This window comes from Branchiostoma lanceolatum, chromosome 4 (genome assembly GCF_035083965.1).
Source record: "Branchiostoma lanceolatum isolate klBraLanc5 chromosome 4, klBraLanc5.hap2, whole genome shotgun sequence".
NCBI lineage: Eukaryota > Metazoa > Chordata > Leptocardii > Amphioxiformes > Branchiostomatidae > Branchiostoma > Branchiostoma lanceolatum.
Genome location: NC_089725.1, coordinates 18,514,310 through 18,530,206, shown reverse-complemented (window position 1 = coordinate 18,530,206; position 15,897 = coordinate 18,514,310). Strand labels below are relative to the sequence as shown.

Sequence of the window (15,897 nt, the reverse complement as noted above, 5' to 3'; positions counted from 1 at the left end):
CCAAACTCTCTATGGTTCTAAATTAATGGAACGAGCACCAGACCTGCTTATGCGAGCGGGTCACATAAAAAAAGGGCCCAGATTACCCTACCAAGCTCAAACGCTCAGTATTTTCTTCTTCTGCTGGTAGCACGTGGCTTGTGTACGAGGGTGATATGAAACTTGAATCAACAAAACACAATAAAATGAAAGCCAAGGTTATTCTTCATCCAAGCTAAAAAAATTCCGTAAAGGAGCCTCAGTTATGATGAAGGTGGCTTAATTAATACTGAGTACACAAGCCATGCCGGCTGTCACCACAGCCCTGCACATCCTCCTCGTGCTTGTTACGCGGTCCCTGTGCATTCTTCCACAAGGAGTCGTCGCAGGTCGTATTGTTCTGTTATTCATTCTTGCATGCACAGTTCGCCCAAGCTGTTCAGTGATCACAGAGTATGAGAGGTGTTCAATTGTGTTGAGATCTCGGCTGCAGGAAGGCCATTCTCTATATTCCTTCACCTTCATGGAGGTGGTCTGAATGAAATGACTGTCATTCTGTATGGACATACACTATCATCTTGCAGAATGGCACTCAGTCTCATATTGCAGAGGTAAGAATCTAGGAAATGTGACTGGATGGAGCTCGAGAAAGGTTTTTCTATATCCTGACACATCGAGGTTGCTTAGGATGATTAGCCTGTTTTTTTTCCTCTCTGGCAGTTGTACTGCCTCATACCATGACACTGACTCCAACAAACACTGTCAGTCTATCTGTGCAACATTCAGCATAGGGTTCTCCTCGCCGCCCCAACACTTTCATTTACCCTTCCAACAGTCGAAATAAATCTACTCTCATCTATAGCTGTGAACATAACATTCCTCTAACACCGTTCCATTCACGATGCGGACGACACCACCACAAACACCCCATTCTTATACCATCCTCGATAATACTCGTAGAATGGGGACCACCATCCATCGATACATATCGAGGTAGCATACTAATCCGCTATGCTGGCATACACCATCCTCGAGAGTATAGCGAGTCGGGGTGATGGTGACCTACTCTGGCGGGGTCACCGTCCTCAAAGTGTATGCTGGGAGTGACTAAAGGTCGTCCGATTTTCCAATATGGCGGCTTAGTGTACCGTGTTCAGTATTCCGCCTTTTGGACCAGAACAAACATCAAGAAGTGTACTGCTGCGAGATGTTTACAGTATCAACCTTTCACAAATTTGTGTTTTGTTTCTGAGACTCTGCTTGCCTTTCATCAACATCGATTGTGCCGATGACATGATCGGATGATCCCAGATCCAACCACCAGACGCAGCCTTTATGCATTAGGTTTGTTTGTTTGTTTGTTTTATTTACATCGCCAAGGTTAGGTTTCTGGTAGCGTTTTTGTATGTATGTTTGTATGTATGTATGTATGTATGTATGTATGTATGAATGAATGAATGTGGCAAAACGTGCCGCAAAAGTATCAAAGTAACGGGTTCCTCACTGGACATCCAGAATGGAAGAAAGTTCGTAATTAGCTATAGAAATCCAGGGACGAACGGCTTCATTTCCTAGTACTGAAGCCCCCTCATAAAATATATGAACTCCGCTCATCACTCGGTTGATGAACAGCATAATTTTGAGAAGGCCTGGAAGTATTGCATTGTCTCAATGACCTGCAGTGGCCCCTTCTCTCCGAAAGGAAGAGGAACGCCCGCCTGCAGAACGACGTACAGACAGTCCTCTTTCTTCCCACGGACAGCTGCAGAGTGGAACTCCTTGCCTGCAGAGATGGTGGCTGCCCCCTCCCTGGCGTCTTTCAGGGACAGGGTGACCCACCTCCACTAGACCCAGCTAGACATTTACACTAGACACCTTCCCCCGTCACAACTGGTACAGACAACAGAAACCATCCCAGTACCAGCACTACCCGTCAAGCGCAGCAGATTCATCAACATGTTGATGTTGGCTGCCGAACCACAAAGAAGAGAAGAAGTAGAGAAGTCGGCCTCACCTTTTTCTACGAATCATATCAATATAAACGCAGACAGTCTTCTCAAACCAGCCCAGGGGCGCACCCGGGGTAGTCACCATCTTAGATTCCAAACTCTCAACGCCCGGACAGACACATACAAACATTCGTTCTTCCCCCGTACCATCCCACAATGGAACGCCCTGCCTTGCACGGTTGTATCGGCTCCCACCGTTGAGTCATACCGTGCCAGGCTGGAGGCCTGCCCGCCTTAGCCTGGGTCCTCCTCAACCCACCCCTACTTTGCCCCTTGCGGGGTTATCTGGGGGGGTAATTAACCCCAAGGAGGTTTTATATAAAACCTCCTTGGTAACCCCAATGATGATGATGATGATATTTGGTATGTGAGTGGTGAGGCCTGGAAATTGTATAATGATGCCGCCCACCATCCTGGATCGTTATATAACTTATGTATAGTAATAGTATACTTCCATGTATAATACAAGCAAAATTTGCCCTTTATCTGGAGTCATATATGAACATTTAAAGGTAAACTGTGCTGTCTGCTTTGCCCTGAATTAGAGCTCTGTCTAGAAACATGATGATAACATTAATTTGTTAAAACACTTGCATTTATAAGCTTGTTGAAAAATGAAAGTTGATAGAGACCCCACTGGAGGCGTTGTCTGACTAATCAACCATTGTGACACGTTGATGAAGGTTAGACATCCAGGTAATAAGATACGCCAAAAATAATTACTCAAGCAACTGGATAAGATTGTGACTCCAACCATTGTGACTCCAACCATTGTGACATTCATGTCAATCCCCATGTCCATTTGTCTTGCTATACCCGTTTAATTTCTTGCTGTACCTTTTGACTCTTGCCATACCGTACCCTTTTTTTTCATACCTAGACATACCTGACGTCCTGGTAGTGTAATGCCCAGAACCCAGAGGTAGTGGTTTCGAACCCGGGTACGTCCCCCAGGAAATTCAATGGAGTTCCAATGTTTGAGGAAAGCCACATCTCAAGCAAGTAAAAGAACCCACCCCTTATATCGAAGACTTAGAGGACCTTCCTACTATTAGTGTGAGTGGATCAGATAAATCTGTCCAGATATTCAGTACAAATCTGGTGTGTTACGTATATGCCATGAGATGGTTTACCGGGTATGCAATACAAACCCTGTACGGTAACATTACACAGCCCATATAGCTGAGACCAAAGCAAACCTTCCTGACCACTCTCTCAGCCATGTGCCATTGTATGAATCGTGCCTAATCTTGAGAACAATTATTCAAACATGAACACTCCAGACCGCATCTCACTTAACAGTAATTTTTTGTTGCAAGAATTGATCTCAATATTGCTTTGGGCGTGATTTTTAAAAGTTACAATGGCACTCGGCAGAGAGGTGGTTTGATAAACAGTAGGAATGTTAGCTTGACCGTGCATAGGCCATATGAGACTACATGTATCATTTATCATACAGGGTATCTAGATATAGACACGAGTTTTGAGTAACAACTCACTATGACTATAGACTATAGCTATGACTATGTCCTTCATTTGGTACATCTACATCTACATCTAGGGAACCCCCCAAATAGCCCCTTCAGGGGCAAAGTAGGGGGGGAGTTGAGGTCCCGGGCTAAGGCGGGGAGGCCTCCAGCCTGGCAGGGAATGACTCAACGTTGGGAGCCGTCGCAACCTTGCCAGGCAGGGTATTCCACTGTGGGATGGTGCGGGGGGAAAAAATGAGTGTTTATAATTATATGTGTCAGTTCTTGCGTGAATGGTGTAAAACTTGAGGTCGTGGCTCCCCTGGGTGCTCCCCTGGGCTGGTTTCAGCAAACTGTAAGTGTCTGATTGTTAACAAGTTTGTAAAAGAAGGTGGTACGACATAAAATGACCGAATTATCAGGTACAGCAAGAAAGGAGTTTCAGGGTGGTGCACATGCATGCCCTCCTCTAACTGACTATACTAATTACTATAGACAAACCCAGCATAATATCACTGTCAAGGAAATTGATCATTGTATATGACAATATATTTTGTCATATTTTGGAATCACCCCTTTTACTTTTTAAAGTTTATTTGCCATCATCACCCCCCAATATGTTTACTACCCTGTACGACATCTAATATCTATTCCCACAGTAGTCCATCATGAACTTGGTATTGTGACCGTCACTGCACACCACTGGTTCACCCTAATGGCCAAGAATAACATGAATTTGTTTGCTGATAGTCAGATTCAGATAATCAGATATTGTGCTCCAAATTTTCACTGAAAGGAGTTCTAAACTCCAGGAAGGGGGTGTTATTTGTCAATGAATGATAATATTAGGAAGTAAAAAATGCATACTACTTTTTCAAATTCTACTGAACTTCCCAAGTAATCTCTGATTAAACAGAGGGATCTCAGCCTATGACTAAGATTGAGTACCTAGCTTCGGTTAGGGACGTCCCTCGGATAGAACGTTAAATGGAGGTCCGGTGTTTGAGAAGAGCCACACCTCAAGCACATTAAAGAACCCAATACACTTATTGAAAAGAGTAGGGTCCTTCCTGGTGTGTGTGGATCATACTAAATCTGTCCAGATATGCAGCTTGTACAAACCTGGTGTGTTACGCCTTGATGCGGTTTACCTGGTATGCAATACAAACAAACAAAAAACAATAACAGACCTGAATTGAAGATCCTAAAGCTGTTGTTTTTATTCTAGTCACCTTCCACATACATGTATGTCTACCTGTTACTCATCCAGAGTATAAATTATAATTGCCCTTCAGTGTAGTGCATTACAAGCATGCAGTGGCACAGGTATACATGCAGAAAGTATAGTTAAATCATATGAGAACTCTAACAGTGATAGGCTAAAAACCATCTCTTTTATAGAAACAATTCCAGGAAAGAGCAAATTTTCAAACATTCAGCTTAATATTTTTTGTTACCTTGGCCTAAAACTAGTAAAAGGTTATGTTTTTGTCAGCATTCCTGTGTGTGTCTGTCTGTCTGTGTGTCTCACGGTAACTTGAGAATGCCTTGTTTAGTGATAGTTTTTATTGATCTTGAGTTATGATATGCCACTTGTAGGGAACTTCGTCAAGTAACATTTTCATTTCTAGAATGGAGAGGGGGGAGTGTTATATTAATTCCAGTCATTTTTGACTATGATAAAGTAACGACTTTACCATTGTCTACTTTACAAAGCAGAAATACGTCCCAAACTCTATTCGTTGTCAATGACTTTGTAATACATGTACATTACCATGAATAGAATGCAGATGCCATTTGTGTTGCAAAACAAATCATGTATGATGTAACATATGTGTGTGAGTGTGTATGTGTCTGTAACTGTGGGTGTATGTGTGTGTAATTGTGTGTGTGTGTGTGTGTGTGTGTGTGTGTGTAATTCTGTGTATGTGTGTGTGTGTGTGTGAATGTGTGTATATACTTGTGCATGTGTGTCTGTATTATATGTGTTTTAGTGTTTGCTTGTCATCTGCCAACCAGATGGCAAGACTGGCAGAGGATAGCCAGCAGGCATGGCAGGGGAAAACCTTTGCTGAACACTATGTTCCCCCTACGGATTACTTAGCTATGGCAGAAAATGAGTGTTTGTGTGAATATGAATGTGTGTGTGCACTGTATGGGTATGTTGAGGTGAATTTGAGTGACTTATGTTTGAGTGTGTGTGTGTGTGTGTAGGTGTGTGTGTGTGTGTGTGTGTGTGTAGGTGTGTGTGTGTGTGTTCGTGTGTGTGGGGGGAGGTGTGTGGGTGTGTCTGGGTGTGAGTGGACAAATTCAGCTTATCTAGAATTAGAGCTTCTGAAGAGTGATGAGTCACAGGGAAATGTGTGAAAGGCTAAACTTATGGCTATCTGCAAGGGAAAATTGCTATACAATGCTCTCTGTTATGTATGAGGTTTTTATTGTTGTCATACAATCACAAGACACAGATGCATTTCTGTGCCTATGATAAGCACTCAGCACTAGGCAATGCAGTGTAATCTAATTTGCTAACCTTCACCAGAATTATGTTCATCACAATTGTAATATTTTTGTGTTGTTGTTGCTATAGGTGCTGACAATATTCAACCCAGGCAGACCATCAATGTCATGAGATGACAGTGAACAAGAAGCTGATAATGTAGCAGTGGATTAACTGCTTCTCCATGAAGGCGCTATTTATTAACAACATGCAGTGAGGCAATGCAACGAGTCTGTACAAAATGTCAAATAGCTATTGGAAGTATACACATTTAGAAAGCTTTTCTGTAGTGCACTGTGTGTGTAATTGATTTGGCAATGGCTCTGATTCAGATGCTTTTGAAACTATTTGTATTGAAGATAAAGTAGAAACTGTCATGTTGTGATACAGTATCATTATTAGGACAAAATTTGTAATCTATTGCAAGAGAGCAAATTGCAACATGAAACAATGTATAGAAAAGTATACATACAGTATAAGTTAACAATGGTGACAGGTGGAACAAGTGACTTTTCTTTAAACTGCTACGTAATACAATCCATGGTTTTTTGGTATGACTTCAGGGTTGTGAGCAAGCATCCTACTTATTATATATCCCAAAACTATGTATGCTGTTAGTAACTGTAATTGTTCAAGTTTTTGACAGTTGTTTGTACCCACATATATATTTCTATATGCAATAACACAGTACATAGCAAAGATTATGAAGGGAGTGACATTGAACTGTATTGAAGTCATTTAACCTGCTAATGAATTTATTTTATTTTATTTTGTGCTTTAACTATAGAGCTTTTCACCATAAACTGTATGTGGTCACTGTCAGCAAAGTCTGATGTATGAGATGACACCTGATATGTGTGTTGCATTAGAATACTGACTCAATGTACATGTATTTCTTTTTCTTTCTTGATTAAAGTGTATGAATTTAAATAATTTGTGTTTGGGAATGCCTCTATAAGTAGCAACACCTGTACTGCGGTGCAATGTGAACCAGTCAGAATTCCCTTCAGGAAAATCACTTTGTTGTGTAAAAATAGTATTCTATTCAGTGACTTACTAACCCGATGAAACTATTCACGGATGAGATACTGATATTGTAGAATGCCAAAGTCAAAGAAAAAGTTTGAAAGAACAAACATGAAGTATTTTGATACACCATACTCTGTGTTAAATTTTGTTCATTCTTCTTGAGCACATTATGAAGACATGCCAAACCTCTTTTCTTTATTTGCACGATCAGTTTCGAGGTTCCTAGAGGATGTCATCCATATACATGTACTTGTAATAAAATCAACATGGCCTTCATTTAAGCTGGATTTCTTAATGATCTACCCATATCAGTTACATAGCTGTAATCAACAAGTAAAAGTTACCCTCATTTGCACATAAATCATTAAATACAAACACAGGATCATGTCAAATTGCAAAAGAAGGTGTTGACCAAGTAGACAGTTCTTGATATGGGATTCATCTTGCCAAGCTTTTTTCCTCTGCACCATCAAATAAACTGGTCTTTGAATATCTTAACTTATCTTAGATGATGATGATGATGATGATAGAGAGAATAAAAATGATTTCTTCGAAATTCGCTGGCATAGTTGTGTATGCTTATTTCCTTGCTGAGGAAATTTTTGTGTTATAGACATATTGACTGCAAGCGCCCAGAAAGCGAGACAACTGAAAACCTGTTTGTCAGACTCCAATGGAAAATTATGCCTATGCATTAAAATCGCGGTAGTTCATATCTATCTCGCTAGGAAAAAAGACGGCAACAATACGTGCTAACAGCGCCAATTTGCACTTCATTCAATTGTCGCTAGAGGGAGCTAGTACAATAATTCATAGTTTTTTGTAAATATACTTAATGTAACGCATTGAAAAGGCTTTTGCACTATTGAAATATCAAAATATGATTTTTTACTAATTTTCTAGATCAACATTGATGAATAGAAGGTTTAAATTCGGCCAACAGCGCAAATAATACACTGCGTTTCTGTACACGACTGTATGGTTGAAAATAAAGACAGATAAAATGCGTATATTTTCGAGACGAGTGAGGGGAAAGCAAAACTATTAACAGGAATGATAGATCAACATATCAGCTTACTGTTGTGAAAGTTTCAGCGAAAAATATCATTTCCTTCTCGTTTTACAAAGAAAAATGGACTTCTGTCAGATGCGGTTCAAATCGACCTAGAATCGTCTATGCGAAAGATAGCCGTTGAAAGGCGGCTTCGCTTTTGCAAGACATGGCCGTCTTGGATTTTCAGATCTCCCCTAGAAAACGACGGATTTCTCTCAAATCTTGCCAAAATGTCTATGGAAGCTTACTTAGTCCTTGTATGAATTCCCATGCGATCACCGCCATTGGTTTTTGAGTTATTAATAGTTGATTTTCGTTCATTAAATTATTGTTTTCTGGCAACATTTATGAATAAAAGTTTACATTTGTCCTAAAAGATTGAGTGCAAAAACACAGGAAGGAATAGGTGATACCACCGAAATATTTCTAGCTGATTTATATGAAAAATTCTGTCAATTTCACGATATAAATCACTTAGTTGCGTCATTTTTATGATGTCGGACGGGGACTCGGACCTTTCGGTTTGGCACTTTTGACCGTACGTGCTCCATATTATTAATAACCTGTATCCTCGAGCAGAAACGTGGAATAGCAAAACTTCTAAAAGTACAGATAGATGGGCATATTGACCTACTTTTGTGAAAGTTTGATCTACAAATATCACTTCCTTCTTGTTTTATGAAGGAGAACTCTATTCCGTAAGTTAGACAAGTCGGAGAGCGCGCGGTTGGAGAGCTTTGCCCGGGACTACGTTGAGGGTTTCATAGCTCGCCTAGAATGCAAGGGGTCTAGCGCTATAACGTTTATTAGCATATTAATCTACTTTTCTGAAAGTTTAATCGAAAAGTATCCCTTCCTTCTTGTTTTATGAATGGAAACACCCTTCACCATAATTCCGCAGGTTTTCGAAACACCGTGCCTATCACATGTACCTATCGGATATACATAATTTCGTAGAGCAATCACCAAGATAAGAATATGTAGTCATAGATTAAATGTGGAAATCGGAAGATACCATAAAAATCCCCGTGACCAGAGGTTTTGTCCATTCTGTCCAAATGAGATTGAAGATGAACAACACTTTATCCTAGATTGTCCACGATATCATGATAAGCGCTCAAAGCTGTTCAACCTTCTTTCCGCCTGCTCAACAGAATTTGATGCATTCCATTCTATAGATAAATTCAAATACATTCTAGAAGGAGACAACCCTTACTGTGTACAAATAGGTAAATATATCAAAGAATGTTTAGATCTTAGAACTAGTAGTGTAAGTGATAGGTGAATTTCGACATGTTGAAGTATTCATATACTTGTTATATTTGTACTAAGGTGAATTAATTTGTATCCCATTGTTATTGTTTGCATGTTTAGTTGTAGAAGACCTTATGGAAGTCGCTGTACTTCTGTTGTGTCAATAAAGATTTCACATGATACTCGACAGGTGTCAGATAGCTTTTCTGATCACCAAATTTATTACTAACTTCGCCAAAAAGCCATTTTCCTAGCGTTTGTACGTATGTTTGTATGTGGTTTAGCAGCATAAATCAAAAAGCTATGCAACGTTGTCGAAAAAAACCCTAATGTACAATGCACACAAAAGACATTGCAAACAATAGAGTGAATAAATCTTCAAATCTTTATTTGTTTAAACCAACATCGCAGAAGTACATAATTCATACTGATACATAAGGGTAATTCAGTTTTAATAGCTGTTCTGAAATAAATGTTACTAGTTCTCCTGTAATTCACTTTATCTTCACGGTAGCACAATTTCACGGTGTAAGCAAAATGCACATTTTCACTGAACTTTAACTTCACGGTGATGGCATGTGATTTACAGAATGGATGTGTGAAGGAATGATAAATAATCACAATAGTTTTTTTTACCGAGACGATAAGTTCACGGTACAGAGGTGACCACGAAAACAGTCAACACAAAGTTACAGTGAAAGAAACAAGAATAGTCTTATTGGAAAAGAAAACTTACAGTATTACACTTCGTACCAGCAAAATACAAAATATTGAGCCGAATACAGAATTTACTACATTGTATATGCTAATTGCTTCATACAGTTTTAGCAACCTATTCCTAAACATGTGCCACTCAGAGGACTAGGCATGAAAAGGGATCACATCAAACCAACACAGACAAACGGCCTTAAATTCACTATCATTTCTAACCATTCTATGTGTCGATTTCATCCTTAATATATTCTCATCAGTCAGACCAAGGAGGTTAAATGTGTATTTAACCTCCTTGGTCAGACCAATGATATTCTTAATAATAGGCTCAATCATTTATAGAACATAACAGAGAGTTTGCTAATTGGCTACCTCGTTGAATCAGTCATGACTGAGGTGCCACATGACTTTGGAACATATGATCTGTTATGATAACATTCCATAGGATTAGCTTAAACGACAATTCAATGCAATTGAATGAAATGTACTGTGTTATACATGCATTGGTACAATTGCACTTATAATACAGACAGGTTACTGTAGTCCTGGAATACATAATCAATTGTTACTTATAAGAGACTATAAGAGACATTACACTGGGTGCCCATAACTGTGGATTAATGATACTACATGCGATATGTATTATCTTTAGCATGACAATTTTCTACTACATCTTCAATCTAGTAAAGAGCTATGCTTTTCATAGAATCTAAATCAGAGTCATTGCCATTGTAATAAACATATTTATGTCATGCCTGGGCCTGATACGGGTGTTCCGGACCGTGTGATTACTATCCGTATCTCGTAGGGTTCAGGAGTGTTATCACTCGGACTTCCATAGAATATTTAGAATGCAATTCGAGCGAGTTGATTGCACCACGGCCGAAAATTTGAATACTGGATTCGGAAGTTGGAGGACACAAAACTCCCTCAACTTCTGGCACATTCCGCATTGAAATGTGTTTTCTCAAGTGGGTATATATAACATAAATGAAATACAACACAGTGTATTCTGCATTACCCTCGGTCCCAGCCCTACCACGGGTCGAATCCCCCTCCGGCGGTCAAGCTGATACCTCGGGTGTTACGGGATACCCCGTGTTGTATTCTATATATACATGTTCAGTGCACTAGAATTGAAATTGCAGTTTGGATTTCTAGGGTAAACTAATGTACTAGCTGTTTGACAGACTTATTGTATTGGTTAACCCTCCATGCATTATAAAAAAGTAGGACTTGGTTGGTGTTGATATATAACTCCTCCATGCAGAAGCAGGTAATCCATTGCTGCATTATCAGCTTCTCTCTCACCCACTGTCATCTCATGTGTAGATATAGGGCATTAATGGTCTGCCTGGGTTGAATATCATCAGCACCTATAACAATGACAACAAAAAAGGTGAAGGATGGGTTGATAAAGACAATTGCCTTTTTCCTAGTGCTTATTGTTGCCACAAAAATGTATCTGTTTAGTATAACGTCTTATGACAACTATAAGGACCTGATAATATACTACAGACAGAAGTCTTGGCAACTTCAGCCTTTGACACATGTCCCTGTGACTGCTCACTCATCAAAATCACATTTCTGCTTTGTAAAGTAGACTGGTAAAGTTGTAAGTTTATCATTGTCAAAATATATGGGGTTGGTATATGTACTACCATGCCAATTTCAGGACAAACTAAAGTTAATTTACATGAAGCTAGGTCCCATTCCATACAAGAGACACGATAATTAAAGATCAATGAATAATAATTATAAAGAAAAATATTGTGACTTTGTTGAATGTTTGAAAATGTGCTCTTTCCTATGTGAAAAATCGCTCTTTCCCACAACTTTTACTTAAAATGGAATAAGATATTAGAGTTGTCGTGTACTGGTATGTGTGATAAATGAATACAGGAGAAAATATTTCATCTATACTGCCCATGGCTATAACACAAAACCAGCTGCCTTTGCATGCTTGTAAAGTTTGAAGTTAATTTACACTGACGGGCAATTATACACTGAATGAATAAACAGAAACCGGTATGTGTTGATGGGTTTAGCATAATAAAAACAAGTCTTTAGAATTTTCAATGCAGATCAATTATGGGACATCCTACAAGTAACCACACCTGAACTTACATTTTTGTGACAATCATAGACTCTGTTCATAATCATACCAGTATCTAGCCGGACACAGAGGTTGATTCCTTTCAGGATTCCTGGTCCTGGCTGGTAGGAATGGTAAAATCCAGAATAATCCTGACTTAAGTTCCCTGATCATAATGAATATCTGAATATCTTTCATCACATAGATAGTGATGGGATTCTTGTCCAAGGGTGAACCAGTACTGTGCTTTGTGCCAATTGCATCATGGACTATGTGTGGGAAATTTGTGGGAATGGATCATGTTTAGCTTTCCGACAATACAACTGACTTTTAAAGGAAACTGTATGGATGGGAATAATCCAATAAATACCAGCTGAGGTTTAACAGGCGACCTCATCAGACTTAGGACGAGGCATGACATTTTTTTGTAGCAGGTAACAGTTCCAATGATTATTTAAAAAAAAAAAAACTGAGTTTAACACTAAGAAAACATCTAACTGCAAGCCAATCGATACTGCACACCACATTCCTTTCTCGTTATTTTACCACAACCACGATTTTCTCACGAAGTGGAAAACTTGTCCTGTCATTTTCATTTTCTATCAATGTCCCTCTCTTTCTTCGATAGTTAGATATGTTGGGTTCTTGGAAAATGGCCCCAAGGATATTCATGGGGGTTTGGCCCCTAATGGAATTTCCCTGAGGAAAAGATGGGTCAATCTATGGGGTGGCTGGAGGGAAGGCAACTCATGATATTGCTGGGCCCGGGATTGGGGGGTGGGGGTGTGGATTGTGGTGGTGAGCAGACACATCATACTGCCAGTCAGGCCTACAGATTATAGTGGCTTTGTACCCGCACAAAAAATATTACCAACACAAGCATATGCATAAGTATACATTGCACAAGAACGCACAGACACACACAACACATTATAAACCAAATACATGCATGTACTATCACACATACACACAAACACTATATATACAGTCTGTATTCCTGTATACAAGATGTGAGACATCTGTTTAAAATTTGTGGCATACAAAGGCTCATTTATTGCCTGGCCCATCAAACTTCCAGTTTTCTTTATTTTCCATTGTGCATCCCCCCCCCCCATTATATTCCATTGTGCACTTTGAATTTTGTTTATACAGTAATTGGTGGCTTTTTACTAGTATTGGTGGAGTTCTTACTGCAGCAACCAACCACCATCCTCTACCCCCATCCCTCCAAGCATTCCCCCAAGGCTTGAGCCAGTTTTTCTTCAAGGGAAATTTCATAAGATTAGCCAAACCCTGAAACCCCCATGCATAGCCTTGAGGCCTAGAAAAGGGACGCCCACCCCACTAGCCCAGCCCTAGGGTAACCACTTTTTTTCCGGAAAGCCATCATGTGTTTGAATAGTCCTATAACAGAATGCAACATGTTTCTAAAATTTCCTCATTACTCTGAGCTAGTGGCATGAGTGGTATGCAATGTGGCTTCGCTATGGCTCACATTTTTGGACAAGCAAACCGGGTCACTCCCATTCTTCTCAATAAGTGCGTTGGGCTCTTTTACGTGCAGACACTTATGCCTGAAGCTCCCTCATATACACAGGGCCACTGGCTTTGCATCACCATCTAAAATGACAAATGCAATAGTGTGCCATAGTGACATTGTAACAGTGGGGTTCAAGTGCCTCCAACTGACCAGTCTAACTGGTCACAACCTTTTAGCCTAGTGGTTAAGGCGTGCGTGCCTGTGATCTGGGCTGCCGGTTTCGGCGTGGGTTCGAATCTCGGTTGGGATCACTTGTTGTTACTCGCTCCTTTGATTTGTTTCAACATTAAGACCACAGCAAGTCCAGAAAACGTTATATCAAAACCTGACAGTTCCACTGTACTGCAGCACCATAACAAGCTGCTAGGGGGCCCAAAATCTATTAATTGTCTAATTCAGAACAAGGAGATCTAAACCTCCTTGTTTAGACCTATTTAATTATATATTATGTAAAGATGAAGAAGGGAAAACAAGAAGCCCTGGATGTAACACACGGTTGATCGTTTCAAAGCTTCTTTTGTTTGTTCCTAACAATGAAAAAGAAGTCTCCGAACAGTAGGGCAGGGTGGGTTAAGACAAGATATTGACTGTAAGTTCAAGTTGGTAAGTTCTGGATGAGAAAAAGTGATGTCATGTGACCTGTCAGCAACCTGATATTGGAGTCGGGAGGGGGGTCTTCAAGTAAGAATTATCCAGGATGGTGGGCCATCCTTATACAATTTCCAGGGCTCATCACCCACACACCAAATATCAATACAATCCTTCCAGACCTTCTTAAGTTATGCTGTTCATCAACGGAGTGATGAGCGGAGTTCATTTATGGAATTCCTGGGCTGAGCATTGGGGGGGTGGAATTATGAAGCCGTTCGTCCCTGGATTTCTAGTCACAAACTTTCTTCCGTGCTGGATGTCCAGTGACGAGTCGCCATATTTTTGTTTCCGGATTCGTTACCAGGTGTCCATTATCTAAAACCTCTATACTTTTGCCATTGTTTGGATCGACTGGACATGTACAGTTTTGAATTTAGTTGTCTGAACATACTAACGTTTAGGTAGTACTGTTTTGTTCCTTGCTTAATTGGTTATGGACATAGATTTTGGTAGGTAATATAAAGTACATTATTATTTCAGTGTACGTTTTCTCCCGATAAAGCCACAAGGATATGTTGTCGTCGTTGAAACGTAACAGAATGTGATACTCATACTGTATTTTATTTTTTTCTTCATTCGAACGTTTTCCAAACAATAGCTTTGATTAGTGTTTGAAGTAGGAAAAAAAAGCATTGAAGAGATGCAGCCCTGAAAATAACGTTAGACGCTCGTTAGAGTCTCAGCACTCTGTTAGCAGTCCTGACAGGAGGGTTCCCAGTACTGAAGCTGCCCTGAGTACAGGAAGTCCAGTACGTAGAAAGTCTCAGTACTGGAGCTCCTGTTCTGACGACCACTTCCGTACTGGTTGTCCAGTACTGACAAAGGAGGCAGTTACATTTGTATATTTGGCTTTTGCCACATACATACAAACATACGCTACCAGAAACATAAGAATGACGAAGGTAAATATGCACCTACCTACTGTTTGATAAGGCTGCGCCGGTGGTCAGTGGATCTGGGATGTGTCATCGACACAATCGATGTTGGTGAAAGACACTTAGCAGAGTCTCAGAAACAAAACACAAATTTGTGAAAGGTTGATACTGTAAATATTTCGAAGCAGTACACTTCTTGATGCTTGTTCTGGTGTAGAAATTGGCAGAATACGGCGGAATACGTTGTTCTTGTCCTTGTTTAACGTCTATTATATTGCTAGACGTGGTCTCTTGGTGCTGTGTTACGCTTAGTTCAGATACGGCCATGTTATCTACACTAAGCCGCCATATTGGAAAATCGGACGACCTTTAGTCACTCCCAGCATACACTTTGAGGACGGTGACCCCGCCAGAGTAGGTCACCATCACCCCGACTCGCTATACTCTCGAGGATGGTGTATGCCAGCATAGCGGATTAGTATGCTACCTCGATATGTATCGATGGATGGTGGTCCCCATTCTACGAGTATTATCGAGGATGGTATAAGAATGGGGTGCCACAAATGGGTTTGGCGCTGAGCTGAGTGTTTGTCAGTAGCATGGAAATTTGGGCACTTTTTTTCTACAAGCCATTCGCGTAAGCAGGCCTGGTGCTCGCTCCATGAAATTGCAATTATAATGAGTTGGGTATAATAGGAAAGGAAATTACACAAGCTTTCCAACAATATATAATG

The 15,897-nt window shown here is 40.2% G+C and overlaps 2 long non-coding RNA genes across 2 annotated transcripts; one reads left to right on the top strand and one right to left on the bottom strand.

Annotated features, from left to right (window-relative positions):
• Window positions 1-895: 895 nt before the first annotated feature.
• On the top strand, window positions 896-7,264 carry LOC136433097 (uncharacterized). Its single transcript, XR_010755595.1, has 2 exons — window positions 896-1,323; window positions 6,045-7,264. It is a non-coding gene; the product is annotated as an uncharacterized lncRNA (long non-coding RNA).
• Window positions 7,265-9,662: 2,398 nt separating this feature from the next.
• Window positions 9,663-15,719, bottom strand: LOC136433096 (uncharacterized). Its single transcript, XR_010755594.1, has 2 exons — window positions 15,207-15,719; window positions 9,663-11,378 (listed from the first exon to the last, which is right to left on the bottom strand). It is a non-coding gene; the product is annotated as an uncharacterized lncRNA (long non-coding RNA).
• Between the last annotated feature and the right edge of the window lie 178 nt (window positions 15,720-15,897).